Genomic DNA, 19,073 nt, shown 5'->3' with positions numbered 1-19,073 from the left:
AATCCGTTGTACGTTGTGCAGAACGGATCTCCTCCGCCTCCCTGGACTCTCCTGCGGACCCGGCACATTTCTGATCGGTTTTGCCGGAAAAAAAATCGTCATTTAAGTGGTTACAGATATCTTTCAGTGAAGTCATCCTGCCACATCTGCGAGCAGGCAATTCTTGACGATATCGCCAGATTGGACAAAATGCATGTACGGACGACAAAAGACATCGTTAATGACCCGCAGGAGCGCGCATCGTTGGTCGTTCAATGCATACAAGCTGAACGATATGAACGACATATCGTTGAACGATAGCGTTATCGTCCATATCATTCATAAAAAATCGTCTACTGTGTGTATGCACCTTTAGTGAGGACAAAATTTGTTATGAAAAATGCGTATAATTGTGGGACTCATTCACAACCTACGTGCCGGATGAGACAGATAGTGGCCTAGCTGGAGAAGAAATGGATGTGTGTGATGATAAGATTGCTTCTTGTTTCAGTAAGAAATGACGCAGTTGCCTAATGGATTGAGCTTATTCCTATACGTGATCTTATGTTTAGAACACAGACATTAGGCCTCACTATTTATAATGGTTATGTTACGGAATCGGTATGATATGCCGGCTGCCGCATGGCCGGGAGTTCGAATCCCGGCAGCGGCAGCCCGACAAAACAGCAGAGCCCGGCAGCGGAAGCCGACAGCGCTGGAAATCCCGATCGTGGTGAGGTAAGTATGAACTAATCTAACCTAGCCCCCCTAACCCTATCCCTCCATTGGGGTGCCTAACCCTAACCCTCCCTCCCCCTAGCCTGACCCTTACCCTCCCTGGGGGGTGTCTAACCCTAAGTCCCCCCCGGGTGCCCTAAACCTAACCCTCCCTCGTAGCTGTCCGCTCTCGGCGCCCGGCATCCGCACGATCGGGATGCCGTGCGCCTGTCTCCCGGCGTCGGGTAAAATGAGCGGCGTCTAGATATAGATGCCGATCATTTATCCCACGGTGGCATAAAGCAGTCGGGAAGCCGGCTGTCGGGATTCCAGCAGCCAGCTTCCCAATTGTATACCTATGTTTCAGCTCCTGATATATGAGATTTGTGTAATTGCCAGGAAGAAAGGAATGTTTGGCGATAAGAGAAGTGAACTGTGTACTGTGGATATGCTATACAGTATGTTAAAGTATTTTCTTTTTTTCTGTATGTTGAGCATACTTGCCAACTCTCTCTGATTGTCAGGGAGACTCCCTGAAATAGCAGCAATCTCCCTGTCTCCCTGATTAGTCTAGCAATCTCCCTGATTGCACCTTACCCCCATTATGTAACTGTTATATAAAACCCCCCAGAGATATATACTTTTAAATGGGATTATTAGTATCATTGGTTATAAGGCACAATGATCCCTATGGCTACATGCATTTTCTGAAAAGTATCAGTGTGTTTTCATCAACAAGTAGATCTTACTAACTGCTTTGGGGCTCATTTACATTTGGATGTAAATCAATTTTATGACACGCCCCTCAGATGTAGCAGTACACGCCCATCAGATGTATGACACGCCTCTCAGATGTAGCGGTACATGTCCACTTTAACGCCACACTCATAGGGGTTGCTTTCACAATCTCCCTGAAATGCTTTTCCAAAAGTAGGCAAGCATGATGTTGAGTTATAAATACCAGCCTAGTCCCCAGAATGGTGAGAGCGCCCTGTAACAATGCTGATCTGTATTCTCTCCAGCTTCCTACCTGATATCTACATTCACATAACTGGTCATTCTCATTTTATAGAAGCCCATATTCTTACATTTCTTCCACATTGGCTGAATGAATGAATGAATGAATGAATGGCTTGGAAGGATCAGTGGTTAGCATAGAGCTAACACAATGATGGCTTTGATTCCAATACGTGCCTCATTTGTGAGGTGTTTGTACGTTCTCCCACGGCATGTGTATTAAATCAGATTGAGTTGAATTGGATAATTGCCAGGTGCTGATGTGCCATGTTGGGCCAAGTACATGATGTCCCCGGCAGTATTGCATTGCGTGTGCCCGTTTTAGAAGCTCTACCAGTGCCGCAACTAGAGAGGTGCAATCTTTGCCAACGGGGAAGTGTGGGCCCTGGGGACGGCACCGTCTATACACCACGACACATTCGCTTGTCCTGCAGGGTGCCAGGAACAGCAGCCTACAGCCGGTACACTGCTGCAGAGCTGCCTGAATTGCCCTTGGGCAGTTTTCTACTTCAAGGTGTCGGGCGACCCCGCCCCTTCTGCGTGACATCAATATGTTACATGTTCCGGGTGGGGGGTAGGATGGTAGGGCCTGCACAGCGTTGCACAAAGACCCATCACGCCACTGAGTGCTACTAATAACATTCACAAATATACTTTGATAGCATGTTCATTTGCTGCCCACTTCAGTGTAAGCTATTGTCCTCTGTTATAAAATCATGCACTACCAAAGGCGGGTAAAGAAGAGGGCTGGCTATCATGTCTTCCAATGAGACTACTGCACAGTTGCCGACTTTCTGGCTGTCCCCTCTGGGAGCTGCAGGGGGCTTGGCTGCGGCAATGGTGGGCACGGTGGCATAAATGGTGGGTGGTGCGGGGGTGTGGCGGCGCGATCGTGTCATCGCGTCCCCGTCCCCTCTATACAATGCTGAGATTACTGGCATTGTAGAGCAGGGGACGAGGCTACGATGGTGCGATTCAACGTGAAACGCGTCATCGCGCCCCCCCCCTTCCCACCCTTGGGCGGCTGCAAAGATGGATTTTTTGCGGGTGACGGCCAGACCAGGAAACTTGCCCTCTTTTGCGGGTGGCCGGGGGCGCCACCCGATTTCTTTATGTTCCTATCGCCCATTCTAGGAGAGTCGGCAAGTATGGACTACTGACAGGAAGTATTCTGTGCACAGGGAAATATCTTCCCCCACAATCACAGCTTTATCTCAGATATTTTCATTTCTGTTAAGCACCTGAAATATTTACTTAACTATTTCTAAAGGTGCATACACACACAACAATTTTTTGAACGATTTAACTCTAACGACGTCATTATAGTTCAATCGTTCAAAAAATCATTCATTGTAAAACGATACACGATGAATGATTATCGTTCATGCGCGTTCACGTTTGTCGATTGTAGTTTGTAGGTCAGTCAGACCGGCCAACTGAGCGTTTTTCAATAGAAGTTGCAACATTCTTCCTTCAACACACAGAAAATCGTTTATTAAGTAAAGTAAAACCAACTACTTTGTAAAATGATTTTCGAAAAACTGAACGAAAATCATTCAACGAAAATCGTTCATTACTTACATCGTTGTGTGTGTACGCACCTTTCATATTAATGATAGCTCTTTATACAATACTATGTATATTATAATAACCTCCCCCTTTTTGTTGTTTCTTACATTTTTTGGACTTTGAAAAATCTTTTTAGGATGGTTTATGATCCACCTCCTTGAACCAATACTATTTAAATATAGTGCTGCTATTTAAGCTAAATGTTTTTATTAATATAACATTTGCAACGTTGCTTTTTTCTATATATTTCTGTATGTATTATAGGTTGTTATTGTGATTTTATTTGACCGGTCAATGAATTATAATTTGTTTTATTAGTTATTAAAACTGTTTATAGCCAATTTGTGAAGTGTATGAATCATTTCATGCCGCTCCTCTCTATATATATATTATCAAGCACAGAGGTCTAGTTCTTAATTTGTATTAAATAATGGGCCAAACTAGTGCTAGGGGCGCACTAATGTTTTCTGTGCATATATACAGACATGGTTTCCGTATTTATGAACTCTTTTTAACCCATTGGATATTTTACATGTTTAAAGCACACAGGGCCTGATTCAGAGCTGAACGCTCTGACCAGAGCGCTCGCTCTGAATCAGGGCCCTCCTCCATGAAAATGGAGCGTCCTCCTGGACGCTCGCATAGCTGTGGGTGACCACCCACAGCTTATGCGAGCGTCCATCGCGACCATCGGGCTTGCGACGGAGACCCTGCGGTAGGGTCTCGCTGCCGCAAGCCCTGGAGTGATTTTGGCTCTATCAGAGCCAAAATCACTCCCACTGACATCACTAGTGATGTCAGTGGGGCCGGCTTCAGACGGTAGGCGTTCCCATGGGAACGCCTCCGTCTGGCAGCCACGCCCCCGGCACGCCCACCAAAGGGGGCATGCTGTCAATCAACATCGACAGCACGCCCCCTTTGGTGCGAGACTCGGAGCGACGGAGAGCCCGTCGCTATCCAGGCCTCGCGCATGCGCACGACGGAGCTCCCTCCGTCGTGTGCATGCGCAGTGGGGCAACATCGACCCGCTTGCGAGCGTCCTGTGCTCGCGAGCGGGTCTGAATGACCCCCACAGTTCTTAACAATATTGTATAGAATTATCTTCAGGCTGTGTGTATAAGGTGTATATGATACATAAATGCATTCTGTGTTTAGATTTGGGTCACCTCCCCTAGAAATCTCATTATAGTATGCAAATATTCCGCAATACGGAAAAATCCGATATCCAAAATACTTCTGGTCCCCAACATTTTGGATATGGGAGACTCAACGTGTATTTTATTTATTTTGAAAAAGTAAAACATACTGTGGGGTCTATTTACTAAGCAGTGTTAGGAGACAGAGTGAAAAGTGATAAGAAAGTGATAAGGTGCCAGCCAATCAGCTCCCAACTGTCATTTTTCAAACAGATGACAGTTGGGAGCTGATTGGCTGGCACCTTATCACTTTCTTATCACTTTTCACTCTGTCTCCTAACACTGCTTAGTAAATAGACCCCTATATGTTTTTGGTTCTGTGTTAATAAAGTTGCTCAATGCACTGAACCAATATCATCAAACAACATGATAATAATGTCTTCATTACATCCAATTTGCAGGTAAGTTGTTATGACTGGCAGATCGCCATGGCGACTCTGAATTATGTCCTCAGAGAGATCAGGGGCCCCTCCCTGAGTTATCCGCATAAAATTATACAACTAGCTTCATTGTACTATTGTGATCAGGAAACCAATTTTTTTCCATGGTAACCAATTATCATCCTGTAAACATCAAAAGGTTTTTACGTGTGGAGTTTATGGAGATGAGCACCTATAATGCACTTTGCATCTCCAGTTTTCTCTGCTGTAAATGAAGCCTGATACTCGCAAACAACATCCCCACGGTAGCCGCCCGTGCACAATACACAATTCTGTCTTACAGGCTGGAATCTTCCACTAGTGAATTTCACTGCAATAAATAAGTTTTACAAAAATGCTGATCATCTGTATATGTTTCATAAATAGGCAACAATTCCCTGCTGGTAAAATCCCTTTGTTCTTAGGGCCTGATTCAGACCCGGTTGCAAGGCTGTGTTCGCACGCAGCCTGCCAATGTTTGCAATCTGCGCATGTGTACTAGACGCAGTGCGCATTTGCGAACTAGTCCATGCGATCGGGAAGCGTTCGTACCCGTTACACAGACGTGCATATTGCATCTGTATGCCTGTACAGAAGATAGGTCTGTGAACGACGTCGGAGCCGGCAACTGTGTGTTTGTTTCAGCAGCTGATGAGAGTCTGTCAGACTCTCATCGGCTGCTGTAGCTCCCACTGCGGGAGCCATCTTCCGGCTCCCGCAGTGGGTAATGGGAGAGATGTCGTCATGATGACGTCTCTCCCATAATGCAAAGCGGCCCTGGAGAATGGTCGGGAGTAGCGGATATCGGCGGCGGGAGCAGGAGCGGGGGGTTCAGGTAAGTGGGTTTTTTTTGTTTTGTTTTTTATAACGTGTGTCTCTACTGGGGGGGGCTACAAGGGGGGATTACTACTGGGGGCACTTGAAGGGGGGATTACTACTGTGGGCACTTGAAGGGGGGGATTACTACTGGGGGCACTTGAAGGGGGGATTACTACTGGGGCACTTGAAGGGGGGATTACTACTGGGGGTACTTGAAGGGGGGACTACTACTGGGGGCACTGTATAAGCTTACTAATGGGGGCACAAGGGGCACTGCACAGGGGGGACCACTACCACGGGCACTGCATAGGGGGGGCTCCAAAAAACCTACTCGCTTACCAAAAAATTTGGGCTAGGGCCGGCCCTGTCGTCCGCAGACGTAATGTATTGGCCCTGCGGCACAGCCGATGCTGATATGTTTTGCAGATATATTGGCACTTCTGGCTGTGTGTACGGGTGATCTGTGATGTCAGTGCAGATTGGTAAGTGTGTATTGGCTTTCCAATCCGCTGATTGGTCTGTGGATCCCTGGATCGGCGGACAAATAGCCCAGGTGTGTACTCAGACTTACTCTACTGGCCCATTAGGGCATGGATACCTTTTTAGACAAGCCACAGCGTCTAAGCAATCCTGATCCACACTCAAAATGGTTAAATCAGGAAATACCACCAACATATCTAATTCTTCATCTCCTTTATCATTTAAACACCTTTATCAGGGAGGATCATCTCTCTCAGCTAACTCTACCACACAGGACATTTTCCCAAAGATTAAAGGTATCAGAAAGTCCCGGGCTTCTTGGGTGATTACTATAAAATCCTTCATGATAACATTCTCCCGGCCTTGCAGGAATTATACCAAATTACTTATAGATCCTCCCCTTACTATCCAATGTTTACTGAGTCTCATAAGATTTTGTTGCCTAAGCTTGGTAAGGACCCCCAATTGCTTAGGCTTTAAAGGCCAATAATGCTATTAAAATAAACACTGACTTCAAAATTTAGTCCAAAGCTATGGCCAATCGCCTCCAGGACACTTTGCCGAGCCTACTTACTGACCATCAACTGGGTTTTGTGGCTGGTCGTCACTTGGCGAGGGGAATCCGAATGGCAATCGTGGCGGCTGTGTCTTCAATACAATCTCCACATTCTAACAATATTCTACTGATTCTCGATAGTACGCACAAAGGCGTTCAACGGGTTGCGTTGGCCCAACCTTTTTTCCTGTTCTAGACTCTAGAGCTTTTGACCCTGCTTCTATTAGGTTAATTTCTTTCTTTTCTTTTTAGAGCCCCTTACACTTCGCTATTAACAAATAGGGTACGGAGAAATAGACTTGTAATAGGCAGGGGTTCACTTCAGGGAAGCCCAATTTCCCCCATTACTTTTCAATCTGTCCCTTGATTCGCTCTTGCAGATATTACAAACCTGGCCCAGTTTTCGTGGAATCAGAATTGGGTCTAGTGAAATAAAAATGTCCACATTTGCAGATGATTTGCTCCTTTCTATAACTGACCACCAAGACACTTTGACACTTATTTTGGATAAAACCCATTCCTATGGCAACGTCTCTGGACTAGTTGTTAATGCAGACACTCAATTGGGATGATGCTAGTCGTAGGAAGGTCTCGGTTCCAATACAATGGGCTAGTTCGTCTCTAACTAATTTTGGAATCACTATCCCTAGGAAACCTGCCGATCTTTATAAACTTAACATATCCCAAGGAATTGATATACTGACAAGCTCAAGGGCTGGAATTGTCTTACCCTCTCTTATTTGGGGAAGGCTAATTTAATCAAGATGGTCACATTCCTTAGACCACTGCTATTTATTACAGTTTTTGCCTCTCCTCCTTACAATAAAGGATGTTACATTGATTAACGGACAATTCCGCAGATTTATTTGGCCTGGCAGGAGACCCCGTATTAGTCTTCTGAAATTATGTCAGCGCAGATCGAACGGGGGTATTCATTTTCCCATTATAAAGCCATACAGATATGCAGCCCAATTATGTTATTTACTCAGTTGGTTCCATGGAGGGGATTTATATGCCAGTATCTCTGAGTGGGTCAAACCAAAAATCTCATTAGAAGGCAAGATCGCCAAACAACGACTCTCGTATTTTGGACATGTCATGCGGGCTAATTCCCTAGAAACAGCGCTAATGCTTGGATTCGTCAGCGGGTCCAGAAGAATAGGGCGCCAAAGAACTCGGTGGCTGGAAACAATAAAAGCTGACACGAACATGCCCATAAATGACCTGAAGGAAGCGGTCAGAGAAAGAGAAGCGTGGCGTTCACTGATCCATAAAGTGTCTGAAAGTCGATGTCAACTAAACGGATGATCATCATCATCTCACTAAAATCCCAATTTTTAGCCAACGTTAGCAATCCTTGTTTTTTGCATTTACACCACCAGGAATTATCATCCCTTTTGCAGGGGAATCCTCTTCTTTGGCCGACAAGAAAAATTCGGCACATTCTTTGACACCTCTGCAATATTATCACCCAGCTCCCCGTTCTCCATAATTTGGAAGTCCAGCACTGAGTGGCGGGTAGGGGGGATTAGCCCTTTTTACCACCTTATCAATATAGATAGAATACGACCCCTTTTGTTTACTGGAGCAGAAACGCTTCACACCTTCCTCGTGGTGTTCTCACAGACCCAGCATTATGTTTCTCTGGGGTACACTGATACACACATCAATAGTCCCAAGCTGTGCTAAATATAAGGGGCAGGACTTTTTCAAATCCATGCTGTGTCCGCAGACCCTCCAACATGACCCCTTCCAGCAGGGACACAAGGCTGCTCCTGGACACACCCACCTAATTCATTTATGATTGCAGTAGCCTGTGTCGATCTAGTTAATTGATGAGAATTGTGATTAAACACAGGTGACTGCAACCATAATTAAGTGGGATGTACAGGAGCAGAGCATATTGTACCTGGTGGATGGGGTCGTGTTGAAGGGTCTGCGTCCATGCTCCGTTGTCTACTTTCTACGATGTTTATGTGCACAGACTTCCAGTTTACGTTCTATGGGCCTGACTCAGACCCGGTCGCAAGCGCTGAGCGCTCGCAACCGGGTCGATGGCGGCCCAGAGCGCATGCGCACGACGGAGCCAGCTCCGTCGTACGCATGCGCGAGACCCAGATAGCGACGGGCAATCCGTCGCTCCGGGTCTCGCACCAAAGTGGGCGTGCTGTTGATGTTGAGTGACAGCACGCCCCCTTTGGTGGGCGGGCCGGGGGGGTTGGCTGCCCAGACGGAGGCGTTCCCATGAGAACGCCAAAAGTCTGGGGGCAGCCCCACTGACATCACAAGTGATGTCAGTGGAGAGATTCCGGCTCTGTTAGAGCCGAAATCTCTCTGGGGCTTGCAGCAACGAGACCCTACCACAAGGGTCTCGTCGCAAACCCGATGGTCGTGATAGTCTTGATGACCACCCACAGCTATGCGAACGGCCAGGAGGTCGTTCTTAAAAAAAAAAAAAAAAAAGACCGCCCCTGATTCAGAGCGTGTGCTCTGTCAGAGCGACCGGCTCTGAATCAGGCCCTATGTTCCATCTTGCATGTGGAAGGAGGGAGAGGTGAAAGTGCTCAGCGCTATTATTCATACTGATATAAATATATGTCAGGTAGACTGAATGAAGAGAGAAGAGTCGCTGCTGTGGTTTGCCGGCTGTTCTGTGTGTATTAGCATGAATATTTGTTCGGAGATAAGTCCTGATAGCGGAAGTATGAGTCATTGTATTATATACACATTCACAGCTAAGAACAACAAGCGAATGTCATTTTGTGCACAGGTAAGTGTGCTCCCACAATTCCGTCCCTTTTTGTAAATAACTTTAAGGAACAAACTCCAGCAGGGTGGGAGATGTAATAAAAAGTTGAGTTAGTGTATACTGCGCTCACTTGGGATAGAGGATAGGGGATGTAACACGCAGCTGTATCTGGAAGGTGCCTAGCCTTCCATTATTATAGGAATAATTATTATTCCAGTGGCTGATACAGATGTGTGTGTGTGTCTTGTGTGGTGGCAGACTTATTGTGTGATCACAATACAGCAATGAGTCACAATTCTCGCTGTCAGGTTGATCCCAGCAGGATTACCTATTATTGTATACCAATCAGGGGCCAGTATAACTACCTCTCTGGGATTGGGAGAACCCTTCTAGATGTGGGTGTGGGGTCATTCTTTAGGAACACTTTAAACTACAGCTCTGAGCCCAGAGCAATATTCCTTACCTGGCTCCCTACATGCTCTACTATAGCAACATCGCTGGGCCCAGTAGTGGATTTCCCATTTGCTTCCCCCCCTGCATCAGAGCCAGGGGTGGCAACTGGAGTGTTTGCTTCCCTAGCACAGTCAGTCTAAGATCACCTTCTCTCACCCTGTGCCGCCGGGTGCGCTTGAGAACTCCTTCGATCAATAGAGAATGGGGAGCGAACTGTATATACACCTTAGTAATTATATTTTTTTATTTAAAACACAGAATACCCAGCACTGCAATGTGTGGGACTTGAACACCAGACCTCTTGTGCCATAGTAAAACACTTAACATATGAGCTCTAGTTGACTCCTAAATCTGCCCATGACTACCTAAATTTTGCTTTGGGGCTTGGTGGTGTATTGTCCCACCTCTCCATTTCCCAGTCAAGTCAGTCAATTCTTAACACCTACTTTTATTTTCTTGGCTTTATCCAGCAATATTCAACAATTACAATGCAAAAGAATGGGCAGGGGGAGAGGCCACAACTACGCCAGAGCCTCCCCTGTCACACTCCCTCCCCTATAGTACTCCCTGTCACACTCCCTCCCCTATAGTACTCCCTGTCATGCTCCCTCCCCTATAGTACTCCCTGTCACACTCCCTCCCCTATAGTACTCCCTGTCATGCTCCCTCCCCTATAGTACTCCCTGTCACACTCCCTCCCCTATAGTACTCCCTGTCATGCTCCCTCCCCTATAGTACTCCCTGTCATGCTCCCTGCCCTATAGTACTCCCTGTCATGCTCCCTGCCCTATAGTACTCCCTGTCACACTCCCTCCCCTATAGTACTCCCTGTCATGCTCCCTCCCCTATAGTACTCCCTGTCATGCTCCCTCCCCTATAGTACTCCCTGTCATGCTCCCTCCCCTATAGTACTCCCTGTCATACTCCCTCCCCTATAGTACTCCCTGTCATACTCCTTCCCCTATAGTACTCCCTGTCATGCTCCCTCCCCTATAGTACTCCCTGTCATACTCCCTCCCCTATAGTACTCCCTGTCATACTCCTTCCCCTATAGTACTCCCTGTCATGCTCCCTCCCCTATAGTACTCCCTGTCATACTCCCTCCCCTATAGTACTCCCTGTCATGCTCCCTCCCCTATAGTACTCCCTGTCATGCTCCCTCCCCTATAGTACTCCTGTCATGCTCCCTCCCCTATAGTACTCCCTGTCATACTCCCTCTCCTATAGTACTCCCTGTCTTGCTCCCTCTCCTATCATGCTCCCTGTCCTACTCCCTCCCCTATAGTACTCCCTGTCTTGCTCCCTCCCCTATAGTACTCCCTGTCATACACCCTCCCCTATAGTACTCCCTGTCTTGCTCCCTCCCCTATAGTACTCCCTGTCATGCTCCCTCCCCTATAGTACTCCCTGTCATGCTCCCTCCCCTATAGTACTCCCTGTCATGCTCCCTCCCCTATAGTACTCCCTGTCATGCTCCCTCCCCTATAGTACTCCCTGTCATGCTCCCTCCCCTATAGTACTCCCTGTCATACTCCCTCCCCTATAGTACTCCCTGTCATGCTCCCTCCCCTATAGTACTCCCTGTCATGCTCCCTCCCCTATAGTACTCCCTGTCATGCTCCCTGCCCTATAGTACTCCCTGTCATGCTCCCTCCCCTATAGTACTCTCTGTCATGCTCCCTCCCCTATAGTACTCCCTGTCATGCTTCCTCCCCTATAGTACTCCCTGTCATGCTCCCTCCCCTATAGTACTCCCTGTCATGCTCCCTCCCCTATAGTACTCCTGTCATGCTCCCTCCCCTATAGTACTCCCTGTCATACTCCCTCTCCTATAGTACTCCCTGTCATGCTCCCTCCCCTATAGTACTCCCTGTCATGCTCCCTCCCCTATAGTACTCTCTGTCATGCTCCCTCCCCTATAGTACTCCCTGTCATACTCCCTCCCCTATAGTACTCCCTGTCATGCTCCCTCCCCTATAGTACTCTCTGTCATGCTCCCTCCCCTATAGTACTCCCTGTCATGCTCCCTCCCCTATAGTACTCCCTGTCATGCTCCCTCCCCTATAGTACTCCCTGTCATGCTCCCTCCCCTATAGTACTCCCCGTCATGCTCCCTCCTCTATAGTACTCCCCGTCATACTCCCTCCCCTATAGTACTACTGTACCTGTCATACTCCCTCTCCTATAGTACTCCTGGTCATGCTCCCTCCCCTATAGTACTACCTGTCATGCTCCCTCCCCTATAGTACTCCCTGTCATGCTCCCTCCCCTATAGTACTCCCCATCATGCTCCCTCCCCTATAGTACTCCCTGTCATGCTCCCTCCCCTATAGTACTCCCCATCATGCTCCCTCCCCTATAGTACTCCCTGTCATGCTCCCTCCCTTATAGTACTCCCTGTCATGCTCCCTCCCCTATAGTACTCCCTGTCATGCTCGCTCCCCTATAGTACTCCCTGTCATGCTCCAGAGGTTTGTGTTTTTATACATGTGTGCCTCCCCAGCCATTGACCTCACTGCACGTCCCTGGCAGTCACGACATCACCGTGGGTGCGGTTACATTTCCCCTCCACTCCCGGGTCCCTACTGAAACCTGGGTAATCTGTACCCGCTCCTCTTAGCTTCGTAATGGAAATATTCTGTAACTTCTCCAGACTCTGAGCCAGTGTTTCCCAAAGCCGTTCCTCATGGCCCACTCACAATCCAGGCATTAGGGATAGCCCTGCTTCGGCACAGGTGGATAAATCATACTGACTGAGGTAATAAGTAAGCCACCTGTGCTCATGCATAGATATCCTTAGTACCTGGACTGTGAGTAGGCTATAAAGGCCGGCTTTGGGAAACACTGCACTGGGCACATATACGTTGTTGATGCCATCGGTAATTTACCAATATCTGAACCCTACATGCTCACTCATTACTGTTCAACATCGCAACTGCGATTATGCACGCAATCGGCCGATTGTTGTGTTTTGCGCATGCATCGCGGTGCATATGCTCGAACCAGCCAATGCGATCGGGACTGCGCAGACCGATCGCAGAGTGATTGACAGGAAGTACTTTTTGGAGGTGGAAACGGGGGTGGTCAGCGAAACGCAGGCTTGCCAGGGTGTTTGAATGCTGTTGCAGGGGCGTGCATAAATTAGCCACTCCGATGCCCTACGCAGCTCAAGTACTCACTGCATGCGATGAGGTTAGCAATTCCTGAGTAAGGTCAGAGCTTGTGCAAGTGTGTGTGAGGCTGCGATGGTACTCGATGTTACCAATGGTTTCGCAGTCTTGCTAAGGATTACGGATGTGTGTAAGGTAAGGTGGGCGTCCTTATGTTGTGCTGCGATGGCATAGCATCGCAGATTAGCATGTCTTCGCAGCGAGACTGTGTGCGTAATCACTATTGCATTCACAGTTGCGATCCGCAATGAATCAGGACCTATGTTGACAGGAGAATGCCGACACGGTTGTAAGAAATGCGATGTCAATCATTTTAACAGTGTCGGCATTATAATTTTAACATTCACAAAAAAACACTGTATTAATTCATGAGGGTTCAGTTATATCACTAAGGCGCCGTACAAGCAATATTCAGACATTGGATGCTTGTGAATGAATAGACTATATATCGGGGTGTTCCTGATATACTGGGTAGCACACAAGGGATCTCTGGGCCTGATTCAGACCCGCTCAAATGCGCATTGCGCTCGCAAGCGGGTCGATGGTGGCCCAGTGCACACGCGCGGCGTGCGCGAGCCCCGGAGCTACAAAAGGGGCAGCTGTCGATGTTGATCGACAGCTCAGCATTCCCATGCGAACACTGCCGTTTGTGGGCGGCCCCACTGACATCACGAGACCCTACCCCAAGGGTCTCGTCGCAAGCCCGATGGTCGCAATGGTCTTGACCATCATCATGGTCACTCGCAATAGCGGTGGGTGGTAACCCACTGCTATGCGAGCGGCCAAGAGGCCGCATCTAAAAAAAACAAGCGCCCGCCCTGATTCAGAGCAAGCGAGCGCTTGCTCTGAATCAGGCCCTCTGTTCATAGGCGCAAAGGCGAGTTTTAGCAGACAAGGCATGCGAAGATGTTATTCTGAGTCGGACGGAACTTGGCTGGTTGTATATTTCCATGAAATAGTGCGTTTCGGGGCGAGATTTGGCCTTGGGCAAAGCCATCGCACAGAACCTCACTGACTTGTGGTAGTGTCAGTGGCACGCATCAAAATGATCAGAAGTTTCCAATATATTTGATGGGGCTCGGTTTAAAGCCAAACCCCAACAGGCCCCTACAATTCTGGGCCCCATATCCGCCCCTGGGCTTCAGTGTCAGGATTATTGGTCAGGGCTGAAATTGCGCACTGCCTCCTCTGTACGCAGCGACAAACAGCAGCAGAACCCCGCAGTGCACTATGGAATTATGCTGTAATGTTAGCATTGTCGCAGGCTGACCTCTCAGATTGTACAATACATTTTTAGTGATTAAAACCCGATAGTTGCTACACGATGTAATGCTAGTGATGTGTTTATTTATGCAGTATTTGTTCTTATTTAATCTGTGAATATTTTCTGAAGCGATGCTGACTCATAATAATTGCTGCACTAACTGATAAAGTCTACGTGGGAATGTTTGGCTGCCGTAAGTTGGCCCAGTTAGCAGAGTTTCAGCAGTAAATCAAGGTTACATGCGGAGCCGTCTTAACATCAGTGTAGGCCCTGGGCAAAGCAATGCATCGGGGCCCCTACCCACCTGATCACGGGAATAAAAATGAAAGCAATCAATAAAATAAACCTTTAGATTTATTGCTACTTTCAATAAAACCAATGTTTAAACATAAAAAAAAACAAAGCGGGGATTACAAACTCCTCCTCCATCTTCTCTTCTCCTGCTCGCAGTGCAGCTCCTGCTCTGCCCTGCAGCTGTGATTATAGCATGGGTGGCCCCCTGAGACGGAATGGCCCAGGGGACCGTGTCTTCTGTGCCCCCAACCCCTTCATCCGTCATGCTCCCTCCCCTATAGTACTCCCTGTCATGCTCCCTCCCCTATAGTACTCCCTGTCATGCTCCCTCCCCTATAGTACTCCCTGTCATACTCCCTCCCCTATAGTACTCCCTGTCATGCTCCCTCCCCTATAGTACTCCCTGTCATGCTCCCTCCCCTATAGTACTCCCTGTCATGCTCCCTGCCCTATAGTACTCCCTGTCATGCTCCCTCCCCTATAGTACTCTCTGTCATGCTCCCTCCCCTATAGTACTCCCTGTCATGCTTCCTCCCCTATAGTACTCCCTGTCATGCTCCCTCCCCTATAGTACTCCCTGTCATGCTCCCTCCCCTATAGTACTCCTGTCATGCTCCCTCCCCTATAGTACTCCCTGTCATACTCCCTCTCCTATAGTACTCCCTGTCATGCTCCCTCCCCTATAGTACTCCCTGTCATGCTCCCTCCCCTATAGTACTCTCTGTCATGCTCCCTCCCCTATAGTACTCCCTGTCATACTCCCTCCCCTATAGTACTCCCTGTCATGCTCCCTCCCCTATAGTACTCTCTGTCATGCTCCCTCCCCTATAGTACTCCCTGTCATGCTCCCTCCCCTATAGTACTCCCTGTCATGCTCCCTCCCCTATAGTACTCCCTGTCATGCTCCCTCCCCTATAGTACTCCCCGTCATGCTCCCTCCTCTATAGTACTCCCCGTCATACTCCCTCCCCTATAGTACTACTGTACCTGTCATACTCCCTCTCCTATAGTACTCCTGGTCATGCTCCCTCCCCTATAGTACTACCTGTCATGCTCCCTCCCCTATAGTACTCCCTGTCATGCTCCCTCCCCTATAGTACTCCCCATCATGCTCCCTCCCCTATAGTACTCCCTGTCATGCTCCCTCCCCTATAGTACTCCCCATCATGCTCCCTCCCCTATAGTACTCCCTGTCATGCTCCCTCCCTTATAGTACTCCCTGTCATGCTCCCTCCCCTATAGTACTCCCTGTCATGCTCGCTCCCCTATAGTACTCCCTGTCATGCTCCAGAGGTTTGTGTTTTTATACATGTGTGCCTCCCCAGCCATTGACCTCACTGCACGTCCCTGGCAGTCACGACATCACCGTGGGTGCGGTTACATTTCCCCTCCACTCCCGGGTCCCTACTGAAACCTGGGTAATCTGTACCCGCTCCTCTTAGCTTCGTAATGGAAATATTCTGTAACTTCTCCAGACTCTGAGCCAGTGTTTCCCAAAGCCGTTCCTCATGGCCCACTCACAATCCAGGCATTAGGGATAGCCCTGCTTCGGCACAGGTGGATAAATCATACTGACTGAGGTAATAAGTAAGCCACCTGTGCTCATGCATAGATATCCTTAGTACCTGGACTGTGAGTAGGCTATAAAGGCCGGCTTTGGGAAACACTGCACTGGGCACATATACGTTGTTGATGCCATCGGTAATTTACCAATATCTGAACCCTACATGCTCACTCATTACTGTTCAACATTGCTGCGCCATTATTTTTAAGAGATTCATGTCGACCGCATTATGGGCCTGATTCAGCAAGGATCGCAACTGCGATTATGCACGCAATCGGCCGATTGTTGTGTTTTGCGCATGCATCGCGGTGCATATGCTCGAACCAGCCAATGCGATCGGGACTGCGCAGACCGATCGCAGAGTGATTGACAGGAAGTACTTTTTGGAGGTGGAAACGGGGGTGGTCAGCGAAACGCAGGCTTGCCAGGGTGTTTGAATGCTGTTGCAGGGGCGTGCATAAATTAGCCACTCCGATGCCCTACGCAGCTCAAGTACTCACTGCATGCGATGAGGTTAGCAATTCCTGAGTAAGGTCAGAGCTTGTGCAAGTGTGTGTGAGGCTGCGATGGTACTCGATGTTACCAATGGTTTCGCAGTCTTGCTAAGGATTACGGATGTGTGTAAGGTAAGGTGGGCGTCCTTATGTTGTGCTGCGATGGCATAGCATCGCAGATTAGCATGTCTTCGCAGCGAGACTGTGTGCGTAATCACTATTGCATTCACAGTTGCGATCCGCAATGAATCAGGACCTATGTTGACAGGAGAATGCCGACACGGTTGTAAGAAATGCGATGTCAATCATTTTAACAGTGTCGGCATTATAATTTTAACATTCACAAAAAAACACTGTATTAATTCATGAGGGTTCAGTTATATCACTAAGGCGCCGTACAAGCAATATTCAGACATTGGATGCTTGTGAATGAATAGACTATATATCGGGGTGTTCCTGATATACTGGGTAGCACACAAGGGATCTCTGGGCCTGATTCAGACCCGCTCAAATGCGCATTGCGCTCGCAAGCGGGTCGATGGTGGCCCAGTGCACACGCGCGGCGTGCGCGAGCCCCGGAGCTACAAAAGGGGCAGCTGTCGATGTTGATCGACAGCTCAGCATTCCCATGCGAACACTGCCGTTTGTGGGCGGCCCCACTGACATCACGAGACCCTACCCCAAGGGTCTCGTCGCAAGCCCGATGGTCGCAATGGTCTTGACCATCATCATGGTCACTCGCAATAGCGGTGGGTGGTAACCCACTGCTATGCGAGCGGCCAAGAGGCCGCATCTAAAAAAAACAAGCGCCCGCCCTGATTCAGAGCAAGCGAGCGCTTGCTCTGAATCAGGCCCTCTGTTCATAGGCGCAAAGGCGAGTTTTAGCAGACAAGGCATGCGAAGATGTTATTCTGAGTCGGACGGAACTTGGCTGGTTGTATATTTCCATGAAATAGTGCGTTTCGGGGCGAGATTTGGCCTTGGGCAAAGCCATCGCACAGAACCTCACTGACTTGTGGTAGTGTCAGTGGCATGCATCAAAATGATCAGAAGTTTCCAATATATTTGATGGGGCTCGGTTTAAAGCCAAACCCCAACAGGCCCCTACAATTCTGGGCCCCATATCCGCCCCTGGGCTTCAGTGTCAGGATTATTGGTCAGGGCTGAAATTGCGCACTGCCTCCTCTGTACGCAGCGACAAACAGCAGCAGAACCCCGCAGTGCACTATGGAATTATGCTGTAATGTTAGCATTGTCGCAGGCTGACCTCTCAGATTGTACAATACATTTTTAGTGATTAAAACCCGATAGTTGCTACACGATGTAATGCTAGTGATGTGTTTATTTATGCAGTATTTGTTCTTATTTAATCTGTGAATATTTTCTGAAGCGATGCTGACTCATAATAATTGCTGCACTAACTGATAAAGTCTACGTGGGAATGTTTGGCTGCCGTAAGTTGGCCCAGTTAGCAGAGTTTCAGCAGTAAATCAAGGTTACATGCGGAGCCGTCTTAACATCAGTGTAGGCCCTGGGCAAAGCAATGCATCGGGGCCCCTACCCACCTGATCACGGGAATAAAAATGAAAGCAATCAATAAAATAAACCTTTAGATTTATTGCTACTTTCAATAAAACCAATGTTTAAACATAAAAAAAAACAAAGCGGGGATTACAAACTCCTCCTCCATCTTCTCTTCTCCTGCTCGCAGTGCAGCTCCTGCTCTGCCCTGCAGCTGTGATTATAGCATGGGTGGCCCCCTGAGACGGAATGGCCCAGGGGACCGTGTCTTCTGTGCCCCCAACCCCTTCATCCGTCTCTGTGGCTGCCGGCTGGGAGGTGGCTATTCAGATGCACAAATATGGTCCGTCTTATGGGCGTGTTAAGGGCGTGTTGTCTGCGTGTCGCTGAAGTGGCTGCAGACTCAGATGCACAATCGGACACATTGGAGGCTAGACTTTGACGGAGAATCTGCATCTAGCATGGGGCTGCTGCAAGTTTCGATGGCGCGACCGATGGTGGCGTTTAAAGACGCATCAAGCGATATTTCAGCATCTAAAGACACTGAAAGTGGGCTTCTCAGGCCTTGCACAGGCGGACGCACGCTGTACACCAGGGAAGGGCTTGCCGCGGTATTAGCATAAAGTCGCAGATGCAAGACCGGCAAAAGTCGCAGGCACGGACGCTGCAGCGTTCCACTCAGAGTCAGGCCCTAGAAGCCCACCGATGGTCAGGACTAGACTTCACATTGCTACGGCAAATGATGCTGGAAATATTGCACCACGCTGTGTTAAAAGGGATCAAGTAATAATAATAATAGTAGCGCACCTTGG

The sequence above is a fragment of the Taudactylus pleione genome, unplaced genomic scaffold (genome assembly GCF_031769625.1).
Source record: "Taudactylus pleione unplaced genomic scaffold, aTauple2 ptg000070l, whole genome shotgun sequence".
Taxonomy (NCBI): Eukaryota; Metazoa; Chordata; class Amphibia; order Anura; family Myobatrachidae; genus Taudactylus; species Taudactylus pleione.
This window is presented reverse-complemented; position numbering follows the sequence as displayed.